The sequence below is a fragment of the Mobula hypostoma genome, chromosome 2 (assembly GCF_963921235.1).
Source record: "Mobula hypostoma chromosome 2, sMobHyp1.1, whole genome shotgun sequence".
NCBI classification, from domain to species: Eukaryota; Metazoa; Chordata; class Chondrichthyes; order Myliobatiformes; family Myliobatidae; genus Mobula; species Mobula hypostoma.
In genome coordinates, this window is record NC_086098.1 from 192,353,472 (window position 1) to 192,374,965 (window position 21,494).

Sequence of the window (21,494 nt, forward strand, 5' to 3'; positions counted from 1 at the left end):
CAACAAAGGTTTCTTTATTGTGATTAGACTAGGCTGCTCATGTGCTTCATTGTACAAAATACTTTTGTATAAGGTGCTTCACTTATGATAATAAGAATAATAAGCAATACTGTCTCAATGAAGGTAGCTCCCGTTTTTTTTGCATTTCCAGACTTAGGCACTATCAGCATTCTTTTTTTAGCATGTTAAAATTCCATGTTAGTTCAAATTCATCATATGGTGATGCAACTTTTGGGTTTTTGTGAATAGCCAATGGATGTACATATCCAGGAAGTTCAGAGGCTAAAAAGGCAGCAAGGGAGTACAAGTCTTTGTCACTTTCTACTGTTTACCACGTTTTTATTTACCTACCAGGAATTTTAAAGTGAAATCAGAGTAAGATTACTAATAGGATATCTCTTCCGTAATAAGTGTAGTGTGTAATTTTGAAAAAGGTCAGCTCTTTCATGAAGCTGTATTTCATTTTCTCGCTAATTTTCTGTTTTCTCAGGTTGTAGAGATTATAGAAATTCGCAACAGGAATACAAATCACATAATTTTGCAATATGTTGGCGAAATATACCAATTGTGATAAAGCCCAACATTTCAATAGAACATTAGTTTAATTTTTGTTCCTGTGCTCCGGATATTATTGATTTCTCTGTATGGAGACCTAACTCCCTTGCTTGTTCAAAAGGTCCTGAACTTTCATATTTAAAGAAATATTCCAGTTTGCCCTTCTCATTCCAATGCAATTCCTCCTTATACTGAACTCCATCTACCTCACTCATACATTCTGTACTTTCTTATTATCCGTTACATCATAACCCTTATCCCTTCATCTAAGTCCCCTGGGATAATGTGGTTATCCAGCCTGTCCTTCTTGGTTCTGACATGTTGGCTCTTTGTTTCCGGCCTTCTAGTCTTGGGTGTCTTTCTACAGGAAATACACCCTTCTAATATGATCATTTCGGCCTGTATGGTACTGGAACCTGAGAACAGTGCCAGAACTGCCCTCTGACTCTTAGCGACCATGTGCTGTCTCAGGTCCACTACCTGAGGTGTATGGGGTGTGAGGGAGGGGTAGCACCTCTGGTGGGGGGACATGCCGTGTCCTTTTCAAGGCGGTTAGTCCACCTTTGGTCCCCACCTGGCACTCAGCTCTCACCTGTGGCTCCCCGTAGCTGTTTGCATGCGACAGCGGCCACACCCCAGGCAACGGCTTCAACAAGCCAGCTAAACCAAGTGAGGGTAGCCGGCGGGTCTCAAACCCTCAGTGAGATAGGGAGATGTCTATCCCAGCATGTGAAGACATACTCCAGCGGATTGAACAGACGAGACCAATGGAAGGTCCAGTGGTTTAGAAGGCAGTCTCTGCAAGCGTCATGGAACGTGTAGAGCATAACAAGACACAGAAGACGTCCTGGTCATCCACTGCACCTAGTCCCATCTCCAGCCGTCTCAACTCTGTCTTGTCACTGGATCCAGATGGGAATTGGGAAGAGAGAGTGAGGCAGATGCTGCGCAATTCTCCCTCACTTACATCCAAATCATGCGCTAGTCTCAACACCCTCAATGGTGTCGAGGTCTTCATAGACGACGACGATGGATGAACAATATCTCAGGTCCACTACCACAGCCACACATCCTTCCTGGTAAACTAAAGGCACTTTCTCCAGCCCTTTATCTCTTTCACCAATTGACTCCTCAGCTCTTTACTTCACTCCTCCCCCTCTCGGTTTCACCTATCACCTGCTACCTTGTACTTCTTAGTTCTCTCCCCCCCACCTTCTTTTTCTGACCTCATCATTTTTTTCCAGTCCTGATGAAGGATCTTGGCCCCAAATATTGACAGTTTACTCTTTTCCACAGATGCTGCCTGGCCTGCTGAATTCCTGCACATTTTCTGACTTGCTTGTGGCCAGAATTTGTTGTTCTATTCTCAGTTTTTTTTTGTAGTCTTTATTTTTATCTCCTTTTCCCCTGGAATAAAGGATCTCCCTCCCTCTTCTCTATCTCCTCCATGAACTCCTTGAGCTTATGACGTGAACACAGCTTCTTCCCCCCAGCCATCCAATTCCTAAATGGACATTAAACCTGTGAACACTACCTCACTCTTTCTTTTATATTATTTTTGTTTTGCACTATTTTTAATCTAACTATTTTATTTATATATAAATATTTAGACAGATGCGCGCGCGTGCGCATACACACACACACACACACACACACACACACACAGCAATTTATTTACTTATTTTTCTTTCCACATTTTCAAGTATTGCATTGAACTGCTGCTGCTAAGTTAACACATTTTACGACACATGACAGTGATAATAAACCTGATTCTGATTCTGATTCTGAAACAGGAGGTGGACTGGGTTGAGGTGGTACATTCTCTCCAATTTATTGTCTTTTTCTGCTGTTTAATAGAGCTGACCAGGCCACATGCTTGAACCAATGTTGTGGTTTAGTGAAGAATGTCCCATGAAGTCTGTGAATTAGTGCTTTGAAATGCTGGCAGCCGCACTTACGTGATCATTTGTCAGGACTTCTTCTGCTTTGCATACTGTATAAGGTACCCTTGGCCACTGAGAAGATGTTTTTACGTAGCGGCGTGATTAAAACTGCGTCCAGGCTGCACCAGCATGAGGACAGGCAAGTGAATTGCTAAACATCCCAATGAAGTAATCCTTTACCCTGACATTCTGTAACTGACCTCCCATCCAGTTACCACCCACAGGGTTATCTTCAAATTTCACTTATTTTCTGTTTTCATGATAATCTCCCATGCCAAGCTGTAGCAAATGCCTTCTGAAAGTCCGCAGAATGTGAATAAGCCCTTGTCCACCCACAGTGCTTGGTAACCTTGCCAAATGATTCAACTAGATTGATCAGACCAGATTTACCCTTCACAAATCCTTTTCAAGTATACAGTCATTCCGGCTTAGAGAATAGATTCCTGGGAATTTCCTGCAATTAATCTTAAACTGAGGCTTTGGGGTTCTGATATGACTATCATTCATTCTTTGGGGCTTCTTGTTTCGTGGATGTCTCTGCAAAGAGTAAGAATTCAGGCTGTATACTGTATACATTCTCTGATATTAAATCGAGCCAATTGAAGTTTGTATTTACTTGTTTCTTTTAGTTAAATAATACAATATTTTAATAATATTCCAATCAAATCCTAAAGAGCATTAGACAATTCACTTTTAATCATTTTATTTAAGAGACATTTGGATCTGAAGTAGAATGCTTCCCACTTTTTTTTATAGATTTATCTATTAATAATTCAGCTGAAATTTTTGTGACTAATTTATTTCTTAACTCTGGCATTTTTCCTATATTTAAGTGTCTCGTTCATGGCTCTCACTCCTCCTTCTCCAAAACTGAATACTTATAAAATGCTTTTATAGTGTCAGAAATTCAACTAGCTCTGTAGCTGCTTGTAGCACAGTTATTATTTTATTCTCCTCCATTCCTTTGAACAGGGGGTACATATTTGCATTCCTTCAATCGTATTCTTATGTCCAGAGATCAATGGATGATTATTGCCAGAAAATTAAGTATTTCATTTAGATATTTCATTTTCACATCCCTCAGCAAAACAGGATGTATTCTATCCTATACAGACTTAACTGCTCTGAGTGTTTCCAGTCTTTTAAACACCTCATCTTTAACTACTTCAGTCCAATTCAATTTCTGCGTTATCTTTTCCTGTGTTCAATTTGGCAGCATCCTAGTTTTCAGAGTTAAAGTTTCCATTCGATTAAATTGCTTGGCACTCAAGTCCAGTCCTTTTAGAATGCAAGTGAATTGAAATGAAAGCTTTACATCTGTTGAAATAAAATACGATAACACTAAGGGTGTAGAAATTAAGAAGTAAGAGTAAAATCCATAGACAATAGGTGCAGGAGTAGGCCATTTAGCCCTTTGAGCCAGCACCGCCATTCACTGTGATCATGGCTGATCATCCACAATCAGTACCCCGTTCCTGCCTTCTCCCCATATCCCTTGACTCTGCTATCTTTAAGAGCTCTACCTAACTCTTTCTTGAAAGAATCCAGAAAATTGACCTCCACTGCCTTCAGAGGCAGAGCATTCCACAGAACCACAACCCTCTGTGTGAAAAATTTTTTCCTCAACTCCATTCTAAATGGTCTACCAGTCCTCTAAATCACTGGACATTGAGAGGAGTTGCGGACTCTGAAATAATTAACTGTAGATAAACCACTAGCACCAAGTACAAACAATATCCCAATCTATTAAAAGAAACTGGGGATGAAGTAGTGGAAGTTCTAATCATAATTTGCTTATTATCTTGGGTTGCAGGTATAGACAAAAATACTGCTAGTAGGGTTATACTTGCTTTAAAAGGAAGAAAGAGATTGTTTAACAAGCAATCAATTGATTGACCAACATAGAATTTTTATATAGATCATGCCTGAATAAATGGATTGAATCTTGTAAGTAAATCGTGTTTAATGTCTGTGGATTTTAGCAGCAACTTTGACTAACCTTTCCTTGGTAGGGTGTTCAGAATAGTAAAACTCCACACGATATGAGAGAAGGTGACAAGTTTGATTAAAAATTTTGTGTTGAAAGTAAAGGGTGATGTTGACTGGATTTTAATGACTAGAAGACTGTTTGCAGTGGAATTCTGCTGGGCTGCATGCGCTGTATATCAATAATATAGATTGATATATAAGAAGTTTACAGATATTCCAGAACTGACTACAAAATGTGACAGTGGGATAGAATGTTTGGGTCTCAAAAAGATAGAAATAAATTGATCAGGTAAACCTGAAATGGAATTTAATTTGGAACAGTAAGAGGAGAGGGTAAATGAATGAAGAGAAGACACAATAAGATGCAGGATACTGAGAAATATGGAGGAACTAAAATCTTGAAGAGCATGTTCATATGCTTGAGAAAGGGTGGGTAAATAAGGCGGTTAAGAAGACACATGGTACATTGAATTCTGGCCAAGAATACTTCCGTATAAAATACTAATTAATCTATAGCCAAATTGTGTATATAGTTCTTGTTATCACTTTACTGGAGGGATATGATAGTACTTGAGCAGATGATAGCAGAGCAGTTTTATGAAGATGTTGCCAGAAATAGTGAATATTTAACTAAATTGAGAAATAATTTAGTTACAGTTGTTTGCTTTGGAATCAGTGAGGCTTGGGAAATTTAGTCCAGATGTTTAAAATTATAACAGGCTGGCAAAAGTAATAAAGTAGGACTTGTTTCCTCTGGTAGAGAAGTTAAAGGATTAACTTCTAAAGTTTTAAAACAAAGAGTTTGGACATATCAGCTGACATAGATTTAATATGCCAAAATAACCACCTGTGTCCTGAGGAAATATGAAATACGGACAATATACTCAGGAAGCCAAGCAGCATCCATGGATAGAAAAACTGTTAGTATTTCAGTTTTGTGAACTTGTATTAACAAAAAGCTTAATAAAAAGAGAAAAATCAGATGCAGAAATTGCATGAGAGTATGGTGAAAGAAGGAAAGTCTGTGATTAAGTAGAAGATATTGAAGAATTAAGATCATTAATGGAAGGATTAAAAGGCGTAGCAAAATGTTTACTAGAATTGTGAATGTCCAAGTTGGTGCAGTCTTTCATTGATTCTGTTATGGTTATTATTCTATAGATTTATTGAGTATGACTGCAAGAAAATGAATCTTATGGTTGAATATGGTGACATACCTGTACTTTAATAATAAATGTACTTTGAACTTTGAGAATGTCTGGAACTCTCTGCCTGAAAAGGTGTTGAAGGCAGAAACCTTCATCGTATGGTATTTAAGAAGTGTTTGGGTAAGTACCTGAAATATTATAACTGATAAGACTAGAGATGGGGGGAAGGTAATCAGGCTTAGTTGAAATTCCTTCTCTTGTAGTTGCCAGCATGAACATAACGGGTCATTTAGCTTAGTCCTGTGCCATAAATTTCATTGACTCTATGATCAGCTGGCAGTGCCTTCCATGAGGTCTAATCAAATTCTCCTTTTCATGATCTTCTACAACTTGTATTAAAAATTCAGTGCCTTTACAACATTTTGCTTCATTTGATTCAAGGTTCAAGATTGTTTAATGTAATTTCCAGTACACAATTGTAAAGGAAAACAAAATAATTGGTACCCTGGATCCGATTCAGCACAAACAATACACAATTAGATAAAGAACACAATGATAAGAAACACAATAAATATAAATACATACGATAGCTTGTATACATAGATTGTTTTTCCCAGGAGTTTGTAACTGCTTGCAGTTTCCACTTCTTTGGCGCCGGTGCAGTGTTAATGCTGCAAGTTCGGTAAAGTTGACAACCGTCTCCTTTGTCTTGTTAACATTGAGGAAGAGGTTACTTGCCTAGCACCAGGCCTGTAACTCATCCACCTCTTCTCTGGGCCATCTCATCATTGTTGGTGATCGGCCTGATCCTGATGAAGGTATGAGGATTGTTTTGACCATGATGGATTGGGGGAGCTTTATAAGACCCTAAGATACAGGAGTAGAATTAAGACATTTGGCCCATTGATTCTGCTCTGCCATTTCATCACGGCTGATTCATTTTTCCTTTCAGCCCCAATCTCCTGCCCTCCCGCTGTATCACTTCATGCTCTGACCAATCAAGAATCTATTAACTTCTGCCTTAAATACACATAAAGACTTGCTCTCCACAGCTACCTGTAGCAATAAATTCTTCAGATTCACCACCCTCTGGCTAAAGAAGTTCCTCCTTTTCTCCATTCTAAAAGGATGCCCCTCTATTTTGAGGCTGTGTCCTCTGGTTATAGAGACTTCCACCATAGGAAACATCCTGGCCACATCCACTTGATTAAGGCCTTTCCCCATTTGATAGATTTCAATTAGGTCATGGTTCATTCTTCTAAATTCCAGAGAGTACAGGCTCAGAGCCATCAAACACTCTTCATCTGACAAACTGTTTAATCATAAAATTATTTTCATGAGCCTCCTTTGAACCCTCTTCAGGTTCAGCATATCTTTTCTAAGATAAGGGGCAAAAAACTGCTCACGATACTCCAAGTAAGACCTCACCAGTGTTTTATAAAGTCTGAATATTGAATCCTTGCTTTTACATTCTAGTTCTCTTGACATAAATGCTAACATTGAATTTGCCTTCCTCATCATAGACTCAAACTGCAAATTAACCTTTAGAGAACCTTACACAAAGATTCCTAAATCCCTTTGTAGCTCAGATTGTTGTATTTTCTCTTCTTTAGAAAATAGTCTACCCTTTCGTTTCCTCTACCGAAGTGCCTAACCATACACTTCCCGACACTGTATTCCATCTGCCACTTCTTTGCCCATTCTCCTAATCTTAGTCCTTCTGTAGTCTTCCTATTCACTCCAAGCTATCTGTGGTTCCACCTATCTTTGTATCATCTGCAAATTTGCAACAAAGTCATCAATTCCATCATCCAAATCATTGACATATAATGTAAAAAGAATCAGTCTCAACACAGACCTCTGTGGAACACCACTACTCACCGGCAGCCAATCAGAAAAGGCTCCCGTTATCCCCACTCCTTGCCTCCTGCCAATCAGCCACTGCTTTATCCATGCTACTATCTTTCTTGTAATACTATAGGCTTGTAGCTTGTTAAGCAGCCTCATGTGTGGCACCTCGTCAAAGGCCTTCTGAAAATCCAAGTACACATCAACTGATTGTGCTTTGTCTATCCTAATTGTTACTTTTTCAAAGATTGAAACAGACTTGTCGGGCAAGATTTTCTCTTGAGAAAACCATGCTGACTATGGCCTATTTTATCATCTGGCTCCAACTACCCCAAAACCACATACTTAACAATTGACTCCAACATCTTTGCAACCAATGAGGTCAGACTAACTGGCCTGTAATTTTCTTCTTCTGCCTCTCTCCCTTCTTGAAGAGTGAAGTGACACATCCAATTTTCCAGTCATCCAAAAGCTTCCCGGAATCTAGTGATTCTTGAAAGATCAATACTAATGTCTCCGCAATTTCTTCAGCCACCTCTTTCAGAACCCTGGGATGTACATCATCTGGCCTAGGCGACTTATGTACCTTAAGAGCTTTCAGTTTCCCAAGAACCTCCTCCCTTGTAATGGTAACCTCACACACTTCATGACTCCTGATACTTGGAACTTCCACCATATTGTTAATGTCTTTCACAGTGAAGACTAATGCAAAATACTTATTCAATTCATCTGCCATCTCTTTGTCCCCCATTACTAACTCTCCAGCATCACTTTCCAGTGATCGGATATCCACTGTCGCCTCTCTTTTATGCTTTATATATCTGAAGAAACTTTTGGTATCCTCTTTAATATTATTGGCTAGCTTACTTTCATATTCCATCTTTACTTTCTTAATTACTTTTTTAGTTGCCTTTTGTTGGTTTTTAAAAGCTTCCCAATCTTCTACCTTCCCACTAATTTTGCTCTATCATATGCCCTCTCTTTGTCTTTTATATTGGCTTTGATTTCCCCTGTTAGCCATGGTTGTGTCATCTTGCCTTTAGAATACTTCTTCCTCTTTGAGATGCACAATATATATACTGTACCTTCTAAGTTGCTTCCAGAAATTCCTGCCATTGGTGCTCTGCCGTTATGCCTACCAGTGTTCTTTTCCAGTTAAATTTGGCCAACTCCTCTCAAGTGTCTCTGTAATTTCACTGTAATACTGACACAATTGACTTTAGCTTCTCCTTCTCAAATTTCAGGGTGACTTCAATCATTTGCTCCCAAGGGTTCTTTTACCTTAAAATCTCTAATCAATTCTGGTTCATTGCATAATACCCAATCCAGAATGGCTGATCCCCTAGTGAACTCAACCACGAGCTGCTCTAAAAAACCATCTCATAGGCATTTTAGAAATTCTCCTCTAGAGATCCTGCAACTACCTGATTTTCCCAATCTGTCTGCATTTTGAAATCCCCCATGACTATTGTAATATTGCCCTTTTGGCGTACATTTTCTATCACTCTTTGTAACTTGTAGATCACATCCTTTCTACTATTTGGGGGTCTGTATATAACTCCTATCAGGATCTTTTTACCCTTGCAGTTCCTCCACAATGATTCAACATTTTCGAACCCTATGTCACTTCTTTCTAATGATTGAATTTCATTTTTTTTTACCAGCAGATCCATGTCACCCTCTCCGCTTTTCTGTTTATTTTTTGATACAATGTGTATCCTTAGACATTAAGGTCCCAGCTATAACCTTCTTTCAGCTATGATTCAGTAATGCCTATGTCATACTTTCCACTTTGTGACTGTGCTGCAAGTTCATCAACCTTACTCCATCTACTATGCACATTCAAATATAACATCTTTAGTCCTGTACTCACCTTTTTTTAATTTTGTCTGCCTTTTATGTTGCAACTCATCCTGTTGACTGTAATTTTGCCCTATCATCAGGTTCTCCTTGCTAAGAGTCTTACTATGCATTGCCTCTGTTTGTAAACCAACTTCCTCATCTTCAACACTATCACTCTGATTCCCAAACCCCTACCAAAATAGTTTATGAAAAGGTGGATGGACAATGGCTGGTGTTTAAAAAGAAATGCAGAAACTGCAAAAGATTAATGTACCCGCTTAGTGTTAAAACTTGTAAATACTTGTGCATTTTTGTACACCATTCTCTGAAAGTAACCCTCTAACGAATCCGCAAACACAAGGAATTCTGCAGATGCTGGAAATTCAAGCAACTTTGATGTGCGTTCCTGTAACAAATGGTACGTTGGCCTTCATAGCAAGAAGATCTGACCTCAAGATCTAAGAGACCACATTTGGAATGGAACATAGAACAGTACAGGCCCTTCGGCCCACAATGTTGTGCCGACCCTTAAACCCTGCCTCCCATATAAACCCCCATCTTAAATTCCTCCATATACCTGTCTAGTAGTATAGAACATAGAACAGTACAATAGCGTGTGCAGTTTTTCTCTTCTCTTCTAAAGGATATAACTTGCCTTGGAGAAGGTGCTCAAAAGTTCACCTGACTGATTCCTGAGGTGGACTGCTGTAAGAGATGAGGTTAGTTTGATTGAGTCTGTGGTCACTAGACTTTAAAAGAGAAGGGAAATATAATTGAAACTCATAAGATTTCAACAGGGCTTGAATGCGTGGGTAAATTTTTGAAATAATTCTCTTGTATAGTTACATCTTTTATATTGAACATCACAGGAGCCATGTTTAATATTGCAAGCAGTGGATGTGGCAATAGTGATTAAAACATGAGTAAGTATGCACATCCTTGCGTTCATGTCATAAGTTGAGTTTTACATATTATGAGCCTTGCATAGTTTGAGCTGGGCTGATGAGGGGTGATGGGTCAAAAATACAGCACATTTCCATTAAATGGAAGGATAATTAGATCCTTCATTCTGGATGATACTTATTATCTCCAGCAGATGTCAATGAATGTGACGTTTGAGGAAATTTAGAAATGGGTTGCCTCTCTTTGTCGGTAACAACAAGGTGTCCTTACAAATGTAAGGAAAAATAAGGTGAAATTAACAGAACTATTTCCAAGAATTTGGTAACTTTATTGCAAGGACATTGTTATTTACGTTTGTGGCATTTGACATTAAATGATAGCTTGAGATATTTTATGCAATGAGCTTTAGCCATTTGACGAATCTGTGCTGCAATTTGGCTCCGTTTAGTTCAGCTTCCTGTGAGTTTTGTAAACGATGATTGGAATAGTTTGTGAAACTGATGTTAACCACATTTATGCAACAATCGCCTATGAACTTGGTATAATTTTTGAGCAGAAGTCTTGTTATTGTAATTAGAGATGTGGCACCAATGAAAAGTTACACAGTGAATATCTGTTAATCCAGTATGCTTAGCTCTTCGTTGGTGCCTGACTGTCATACTTTGAGTATTGGATTGTATTTCTATTAATACTCCAATTCACCTTTAACAGACTTTGACTTAGATGTTCTACTAGTGAAGCTCATAAATTTAAAAGGAGCACGAGAAACAAAACCCCTGATGAGTTTCAAGGAAGTGAGGGACCTAAGGCCCTGGTGAGTTTAAACAAAGTGCACAATCTAGGTAATTTTAAACTGAGTATAGGAGTCATTGGCCCCATGTGTGAAAGAAAGTACAAGAATCAATATCCAGTGAGTCAGATTTCCCAAAATTCACACGGTAGATTGTTGGGACTTTGCTGTTCATTGTTGTAAATCTGGCTCACAGGGTTGTAAATCTAGTCAGCTCCATCTTGGGTACTAGTCTACAAAGTACTCAGGACATCTTCAGGGAGCGGTGTCTCAGAAAGGCAGCATCCAGGGCATGCCCTTTTGTCACTGTTACCTTCAGGTAGGAGGTACAGAAGCCTGAAGGCACACACTCAGTGATTCAGGAACAGCTTCTTCCCCTCCGCCATCCGATTCCTAAATGGACATTGAACCTTTGGACACTACCTCACTTTTTTAATATACAGTATTTCTGTTTTTTGCATTTTTTAAAATCTATTCAATACAGGTTTCCCCCGCCATCCGAAGGTAGAGCGTTCCCATGAAACGGTTCGTAAGCCGAAATGTCATAAAGCGAAGAAGCAATTACCATTTATTTATATGGGAAATTTTTGTGAGCGTTCGCAGACCCAAAAATAACCTACCAAATCATGCCAAATAACACATAAAACCTAAAATAACAGTAACATATAGTAAAAGCAGGAATGATATGATAAATACACAGCCTATATAAAGTAGAAATACTTTTCCACAATCATTACTAAACTGTTCCCTGTAGCGAAAATCTCACGCAAGCGCTGTTGGCAAAAACACGGTGCAAGCGCTCTCCAGTAACCTTTAAGCTATGAAGCTGCCAAATCATACCAAATAACACGTAAAAATACACAGCCGATATAAAGTAGAAATAATGTATGTACAGTGTAGTATCACTTACCGGAATCAGGACAGCGCCGAGCACACTGATGATGGTGTGTTAGGCTGAGTCATCGCAGGTTGGGTGGTGCAGTGGCCCCCACCCTCCGGGCCACCAACCGATACATTGCCCCGAAGCACGCAAGGGTGCAGCGGTAGCCAGGAGGCACACAGCACATCTTTAAGAAAAAAGCCGAAATAAACATGCTAATTAATTACGTGCCGCCCGACATGTAATTGTCGGCCCAGATCACTGTCGATTGCCAATTGCATCGCCTCTCATCTGGGCTGACGTGTGGGGCGGCACCTAATTAATTAGCATGTTTATTTCAGCTTTTTTCCTAAAGATGTGCTGTGTGCCTCCCAGCTACTACTGCATTCTCTGCGAATCGGTACAGTATCTGTCTGCGGCCTGGGTGTTGGGGTGGTGGGACACTGGGGTGTCATCTCGTCATCTGTTTCCATTAGAGCAGGCAGCTCATCTTCTCCTATGACTGACCGCCTTGATGTCGAAGGTCGAGGTTCGTCGTCTGCTGTGGCTGATGTGGAAGGCTTGCTTGACTGCAGAGCCTCGTGCATTTTTCTATCATACAGTTCTTTGTAAGGACTCAAAGAATCTTGCAAATATCCTCTAAACCTACGTACCCTTTCAAAATTAAAGTTGTACTTTATCATTACTCATTTGGTTTTTATCGCGCGCTGATTTTTTTCGTAACAGTGAAAACACCTTCTGAAAGCGAAAACAGGGTACTAATGTAGGTCTTTCGTAACAGTGAGGTTTCATAAAGCGAATGTTCGAAAAGCAGGGGACATCTGTATACGTATACTGCAATTTATTTATTTATTTATTTATTATTTTTACTATTTTGATTTTTTTCTCTATATATTATGTATTGCATTGAACTGCTGCTGCTAAATTAATAAATTCCATGTTACATGCCAGTGATAATAAACCTGATTCTGATTCTGTTTATGTGGGGGTCAGCTGCTTATTACACATGCATTTTTCTTTCATCCTATATGCTAATTTGAAGAGTCAACAACTGCCTTAGCACTTCTTAAAACATCTTCAGTGCCCTAAATGATCTTTTAATGTCACTGCTGAAGAGTTAAGAGAGTGGGTGATGAACTTCAACCAGGAACCTAAAACAGATTTACGTCTAATTAGATTTTGTTGTAAAGATGTAGAGGATTCTGGCAAAACTGCATTCATTACCATCCCTTAATTGTCTATATTGGATTCAGCCTAACCAAGTTAAACAGCCAATTTACATGCAGCAAAGTGCTGCATGTGAAAATAATGATCATTTAGACTGCTTTTATTTAGTAGTGAGAAATCTTAGACAGCACGTCTATGCGATTCCTTAACACTTTTGAAGTAGCAGTATATTCACCTGAACAGGAATCCATTATACTTAAGTTCTCTCTCAATCTTCTTCTTGGGCAGTCTTTTGGAATTGAGGATGACTTGTTTCCACTCTGGTTTATCCATAATGCAATAATATGAATCTAGATTACATGCATAAATCATGGACCACAGGCTTCCATCTCATAGGCAAGAAAGAATACTGATATTACATGTAATGCAGGAGCTTTTGTATTTCATAATGGTGGGCTTTAACTGCTGTACTTGGAGTGGCTGAACACAATTTGACAGGTTAACAGTTAACTGACAAAGATTTTACAGGTTAAAAACAATATTAGGGAGCAACTTATATGGTTGATTCCAGTAATGGAGTTTACACTAATGCTATTGAAAAAACTTTAATAATGTGTGTAATAAAGCTGAAACCTGCGGCACACTGAAATAAAGTGCTTCAATAGAAGTTTGTACCCAAGCTCCACACAGGCAGAATTTTAGGTATTAGCTATGCCAATTTAAATGTTTAGCCGCTCTCGAAGAAGGGAGGTTATGGGTGCATGATTGCATGCAGGTGGATGGCTTAGAGGTAGTCAGAAATAATCAGAGATTAAAAAAAGCAGACACACCATCTCATTCAGCCACAGGTGTTTTGAGAAAAATGGGTAAACAAAATAGGGATCTGGTTTTAATCTGAAAAATAACAGAGCATTTAATTTAATTTCTCAATTTAAGCAGTTTTCGTGGTGATGGGTGAAGGGAAGGATTGTCCCAGAACTATTGGAAAGGACCTTGCATTTGTGTGCTAAATGAATTATGATGTTTAAGTAGCAGCTTAGAGTCTTCCATCTCCATAAACTGTACTAAGCAGTCGGTCTGGAGTATGTAAAATTTAACCTTTAATGCTTATCAAAATAAAAATACTTTTATTTTGGACCAGTTCCTTTTTCCACTGATGTAAGGCAATTAGGATTTCCATGCATGACATTATTTATGACCACACTTGTGTACTTTCCTGTACTTTATGTATTTGTGTACTTTAATTGTGATAATATACTTCAATAGTTCTAATTAAAATACAGAACATTGTCTAGTGTTTGTTTTAAATTCAAATCACTTATTTATTCATTTATTATTTATCGTAGTCTATTTATTATTGTTTAGTTTATTCAGAGATACTGCACAGTTACATCCCCTTCTGACCCTATGAGCCCCCATTGTCCAATTACACCCAGTAAGACCGATTAGGCTACCAATTACGTCTTTGGGATATGGGAGGAAACTGCAGCATCCAGAGGAAACCCATGTGGTCATGGCGAGAGCATTCGAGCTCCTTGCAGACAGTAGCGTAATTGAACCTGGGTTGCTGGCACTGTAATAGCATTACGCTAACCGCTATCCTACCATGTCACCCCCATCATCTTTGAGTGAATAGTTTCACAGAGCTACTTCCTTTTGAATATGATTTGGCACCTTGGCTGCCAATGAGGAGGAAGCATTATTGGCATGTCAGTGACCACACTCAACGTTCATTCACAACAGTATACCTTAAGGAGTTTTTCACTCATTGGCAACATTGAAGGTAACCAGCAGTTGCAGCATTAAATGATCTTTTGCAGGGGAGGTGAGATTTGTACAAAAAGGATAGTTTACAGTTAAAATTGAAGGGCACCAATTTCCTTGTCCAGAAGGTTGCTAGTGCTGAAGATGGTTGAAACAGGTGTGGCAAGTGAGTGGGACTGGAGTAGTAGGTTGGCAAATGGATTGATTAAGAAGAAAGTTGAGGTTAAATGAAGTAAGACTGATAGCAAAAATAGGGAGAGCTAAGCTAATGAACATGGCAGCAAAAATGGTCTAAAATGCATTGATTTTAACATGACAAGTAAAATAGATGAGGCAAATGAGCTTAAACTCTATCTATGCATTAAGTTATGATATTTTAGCTAACATAGAAACATGGTTGAGAGAAGGACTGGCACCTCAATATTCCAGGGTACAGATGTTTAAAATATGACAAAGAGGGATGTAAAAAAAAGTTGAGGAGTTGCATTACTGATTAAGGGGAATATCACAGCTTCGCTAATAGAGGACATCTTGGGAGGGCTCAGCCACCAAGGCCATATGCGTAGAAATCAGAAATAAGAAGATTGCAACTACTATGCATGGGTTATATTGAGGGACCAATTCATCAGTCACCTTTGATCTGTCTCCCATATTGGGGTGGGGGGGGGAATCGAATTTCCCAGTGGCCACCCATTTTAATTCTACTTCCCATTCCCAATCCATCATGTAAGTCTATAACCTCCTCTACTGCCATGGTGTGGCTATTCTCAGGTTGGAGGAGCAACACCTCCTATTCCACCATGGCCTCCAACTTGACGGCATGAAAACTGAATTCTCTAACATCTGAAAGTGACCACACAACTTGATAGGGTGTCAAATAAGGCATATGACATGCTTGCCTTTATTAGTTAAGGCAATGAGTTCAAGAATCAGGAAGTTGTCTTGCAGCTTTTTAAAGCTCTGGTTAGGCCACATTTGGAATATTGCATTCATTTCTGGTCACCCCATTATAGGAAGATTATGGAGGCTTTGGAGAGGAGGTTTAGCAGGAAGTTGCTTGAATTAGAGGGCATGTTCTATCAAGAGAGGTTGGACAAACTTGGGTTCCTTTCTCTGGAGTGGTAGAGACTAAGGAGAGACCTGACAGAAGTATATCAAGTTATGCAAGACATAGATATAGTAGAAGCCGTTATCTTCTCCCCAGTATTGAAAGGTATATACTTGCATTTAATGTGGGAGAGTAGTTCAACGGAGATGTATGGAGCAATTTTTTTTACACAAGAGAGTGGTGGGTGCCTGGAATCTGTTGCCAGTGGTGATGGACGCATACATGATTCACTTAAGAGATTCTTAAGTAGCTACATGAATATGCAGAGAATGGAGGTATATGGACTATGTGCAGGCTGAAGGGATGAATTAAAAATAGACACCATTAGATTAATTAGTTTGGTGCCACATCGTGGGCTGAGAGGCCTGTTCCTGTACTCTTCCTGTTTCATAATTTTTTAATGTGAGTATTTCAAAGTGTGAAGGATTTATATTTTTTTAATAGTATAGTAATGTTTTTTTCCAGAGAGCTTTCTCCAAGGACAGCAGTAAGTCATTATTGCACACCATCTGAGAGTGCTGAAGCGTTAGATTAGAATTGAGTTTAACTGATGGGTATGCAGATTTTAAGAATTGGAATACTCAAAAAAAAACAAAGACAAAATATTCACTCACCAAGGGAACATTCAGTTTAGTAATTTAATCAACCATATCCACCTTCTTCACAAATTTCTGTCAGTTATAACTTTATAACTTTCCCAGGTTCTCCTACTATTAGGAAGGATTGGGAGAGATTAGTTCGTAGTTCCCTTGCTTGTCACATTGTGGAGTTGGCTGTTTGGAATGTGTAAGAATGATATTTTTATGGTATTCTTATGGTTTGAGAGAGAGCAGGAAATTATAGGTAGTTCCAGAAAAAAGGGTTCAAAATTATCTCAACTTTGTGAAGATTAAAAAAAAATTGTTAATGTTGGAAACCCAGAATAAAAACAAATTCTGAAAATACTTAGCAGTTAAGGCAACAGATTGTTGGCTCGTTCATTCCCATTGATGCTGCCTGACCTTTCAAAGCCTTCCCATCACTATCCACCTTAGTATTGTCAATGTGCTGTTCATTCTGTGTGTTTTCACAGTTCATTGTTTGTGAGACCATGAGCCTCATTGCAAGTAACTTGGGTAAAACTAAAATTGGGACATCTCTGTAAATTTCTTTCCCACCTGTTCATCAGAGAAATGGATAATCAGCTACATTTGCCTTAGCTGAAAGTGAGTAAGAACCTTTTTTTTTGGAACTACCTATAATAAAGAGAGATATGATTGATTTTAGCTGAAAATATCATAGAATTTTCAAAATGTACAGCACAGAAAAGGCTTTTCATTATGTTGTATCCATATTAGTCAAAGATAACCAACTGAGTTCATTCCATTTTCCATCCCATAGTTTTGTAGTATTGTTACAGCTATTCATCAGATGATTTGAAGCATTGTGATGGTTATTGCTTGCGCCATCCTTAGAGGGAATGAGTTCCAGATCCTCATTGATTGGGTGGAAAAGTATTTAACTCTCCCCTAAGATTTCTACCTATTAGTTTAATTCTACGCCATTGGAATTTGTTCTGGGGAAGTGGAAACTGAACTGCCCAAATGTGTTGCACCTTAAGAGGAGCAGGTCCAGTATTCTGTCTGGCAGGATTCCTATCATTATTACAGAGGGAATAGATTTAACAGGAATCTTTCTGGGCACAGTGATGTACTTTTAAATCTAGCAATACAGTGTACAAGGCTGAAGGCACTGGTAGATCAATGAATGTAATAACATAGATGTTGTTTGAAATTTGGCTTAAGTTGGCAATGCAATATTTCTGGTTCCAGTTTTTAGACAAGATAGTAAAGAAGATTAAAATGGAGGTTATATAGTAGCATTAGTTCAGGAGACAATCACAGCTGTGAGAAGAGATTATATATTGGAAGGATCAACAAATTAGACCATGTAGGTAAATTAAAAACAAATAATGGTTGACCACATTTTGGATCTGTACTATAAATCTTGAAACAATTAGGGGAAATTGAAGTTCAGATTTGAAGGTAAATTTCTGACAAGCTGAAAAAAATTAAGGCATTAATAATGGAGCATTTTAATTACTTGGGAGTCGGTAAGTGTAAAGGATATAGAGGGTGCAGAATTCTAAAATTGCTTTCAAACTTTTTTTTAAACCAATATTTGGTAAATCTAATAAAATGTGGAGGGAAGAGGCAGATCTGATTTTAGCTTTAGAGATGGGTACTGGAGAGGAGCGAGGAGCTTCAGTGGGAGTTGAATCTTATGATGATGGTGATGATAATTCTGTTAGATTTAACAGTTATGAGAAAGAGCAGAAACTAAAAAAAGACAAAGGGTTCTCAACTGGGGCAAATTTATCGAGCTGAGTTGCTTCCACAAAGATGAAGTAGAGACAGCTGCTTGTCAGTTGATCAGACTTGGAGCAAAAGGTTTGTGGTACATATTTTGCTCAAGGGGAAAGGCAGGGCTGTCAAGTCCAGAACCGTCATGGCAACAATGTCAGTGAAGGATAGAATAAAGCAAAAAAAAAACCAAGGCTTACATCAACTATCAAGAAAATACTACACAAAACCTAGAAGAAAATAGAAAGATGTAGGTGTGAAATTAAGGAGAAAGTTTGGAAAGCTAAGAGAGGGCATGAAAGATAAAAGTAGAGAAAATTCAAATGTCTTTTATTAGTGCACAAAGATCTGGAGTCTAATTGGGACCAAGAAGTTAACTTGCACATTGTAGTCAAGGAAGATGAGTGTGAAATACTGGTTTGCATTGACAAAGTACGAGAGAAAATATTAAAGGAATTAGCACCGTTGAAAGTGAATAAATCTGTAGGTCTGGATCAAGTAAATCCCAAATCATTGAAAGAAGTATGAGAGAAATTTGCAAAGAAGTTGTTGACTTTCATTTTTTTTATTCATACTTGGCCTATAAGTTAAACATCAGTGGTGGTAAAATTATTATGATGAACTTCATAAGCTTTTCTGAAGAAAGGCAAATTAATCAAGGACTGTCAGCATGGATTTAATAAGAGAGTCATGTCTGAATAGGCTGGCTGAATTGTTTGAGATGATAGATGAGGCTGTGTGTTTGACATACTGGCAACCCTCTACATTATCCCATTTAGGTTATGGAAAACTGCTCTTGTAGAAATCACAGGTCAATTCCCAAAAATTGAGACATGGAATAAAACTTTTTCTCACAGAATTTTTTTGCAAAGAGCAGGATATAAGTACATTCTTTCAACTCTTATTTCTTATTGTATGCACAGGTAATATGGCTTTGCATTATGAAAAATTGCGATATGGGTCATTTTCTATGAAGGCAGGCCCGATCACCCCCTCCCCACCACACACACACACACACACACACACACACACACACACACACACACACACACACACACAATACGGGAGTTGCCTGTGGTTACATGGATTTCAGCAAGGATTGATAAGGAAAGTAAATGTGCATGGGATCCAGTGTAGGCTAGAAAATTACATGCAAAATTGACTCCGTAACAAGAAGCAAGGTGTAATAATTTGACAGGTGTGACTAGAAGACTGTTATTAGTGAGTTTCCACATGGCTCAGTAATTGGTGTGTAGCTTTTTGTGGGACATGCACTAATGAATTAGACTTAAGTATAGAGGAAGTGATATGACCTTTAAATTTAGTACACTTCAATTAAATCTTCCTTCTATCTCTTTTGTTCCAAACTTAATCAGTTTTTATTTCTTTTAACATTAATTTTTCTGTACTAGTAACACCTTTGTAAACTTCCCTTGAACCTTGTACAGTGCTGTTAGACCCTTCCTATAGTGTGACATTCAGCACTCTTTACAGTTGTGTTGCTATGGCCGAACCAACAGTTCTAGCACAATCTCGTTAGATTTTTATATTCTGTGCCTTGATTAATTGCATTAGTATGCTATATGCCACCTACTTCACCTTATTTACCAGTCCTGCTACCTTTATAGACATGCTCTCCAAGGTTCTTGCACTTCAAGTTACATTGCGTTACCTAGTGTTTCTCCAGATTGAATTCTACTGTGCACATTTCAGCCAACCTTCCTAGTCCATTAATATCTTCCTTGTAGCCAACATTTTCTCACCATTATCCATTTTGGTTTATTTTGTTGTCATTGGCAAGACTCGAAATGGTGGCATCTAAATACAAAGTTATAGATCTTGACATAAACCTTACTCAATTCCTGTCATTTAATCCTCTATCTGTCCAGACCTGATGAAGGGTCTAAACTTGAAACATTAACTGTTTATTCCTCCCCACAGAAGCTGCCAAACTTGCTGAGTTTCTCCAGCATTTTGTGTGTTTTGCTCAAGATTTCCAGTATCTGCGGAATCTCTTGTGTTTAAGCTTTATTTAATATGCTATCCTCATTGACCCTCTGTGTAACTTCCTTTAAATATTTAATTTGGTTATATACATGGCTCCTCTTTTACAAATACACGCTGACTGTCATCAACTAACCTGTGCCTCTCAAAATCCTAATTTATACTGGCCTGCAGAATATCGAGCGATGACGGGGGTGGGGGGGTGGGGGTTAACACTGAAAAATAAGGCCAGGCTTGAATACATGAGTATTTAACATATTTGCATTGACATCTAACACTGCTCACTCTGTCACAGTTTGTTCTTTGACCCAAAATAACTGCAATAAAATGCAATGTGGCTGAATTCCAATTCTTCTTGTAAACTTCACTCATGAAATTTTTATGAGCCAGATGCTCCTGAGGAGAATTATTAACTTCAAGCACCAAAACTTAAACAAGAATTGATGCTTTTGGTGTAGAAATACTTTTTGACATCATGAGCTTCCTTGTTTTCCTTCTTTCAATTTATGTGACTTTTTATTTGTTGTGTTATTAGAAACAATAGTACAGAATTAGAATATAAGCACAATTAATTAGCACTTTTATTATTGCTAAAGATAATGCTATTTATTCTGATGGTAAATTTCATAATATCTTCCTGTAAGTTTAATTATGATGTACAAGGGTTTGTTTGATATAAAACTCCTTTTAGGTTTGTATTTGTAAGACTTTCATAAAGAACAAACACTTAATTTCCAGCTTCATAAAATTTAATTGCTTTATTAAAACTTAAATAGTAGTATACAACTGAAAAAATGTTTATTATTTAAGTTTTACCTTTATTCTGGGGCTTTTTATATCGGTTTTCCTAAGTCGGTAGATATGTGGAATGCATTGTTATATGTGATAGAAACTTAAATGTTTTGAAACCTGAGTTAAAAACTAACATGGCACTTAATCAGCTGAGGCTCTAACTTTGCACATACGCAAGCTGTTGTCTCACCACACGATTAACAATGCCCTGAGGATGCCAGCTGCATCCCAAGGGGGTGATGTATCAGTGAGGGGCACAGGAATAGCGGAAGTCAAGGTCAGATCACTCTCAATCTCGAGTGGGATTCGCAGCCCCGGGAGAAGTGGAGGAAGGGACCCTTCACCAGTTGCAGGGATCTATCACGACAGTGACAACCCATTGGAGGATTATAGGTTAACCTCAACCACAGTTGGGTATT

General features: G+C 38.4%; 1 protein-coding gene across 3 annotated transcripts in view; it reads left to right on the forward strand.

Moving 5' to 3' along the window:
* The window catches only part of nol4lb (nucleolar protein 4-like b), a 348,974-nt gene that overhangs the window by 103,561 nt on the left and 223,919 nt on the right, over positions 1–21,494 (forward strand). The gene's annotated exons all lie outside the window — the stretch shown is intronic.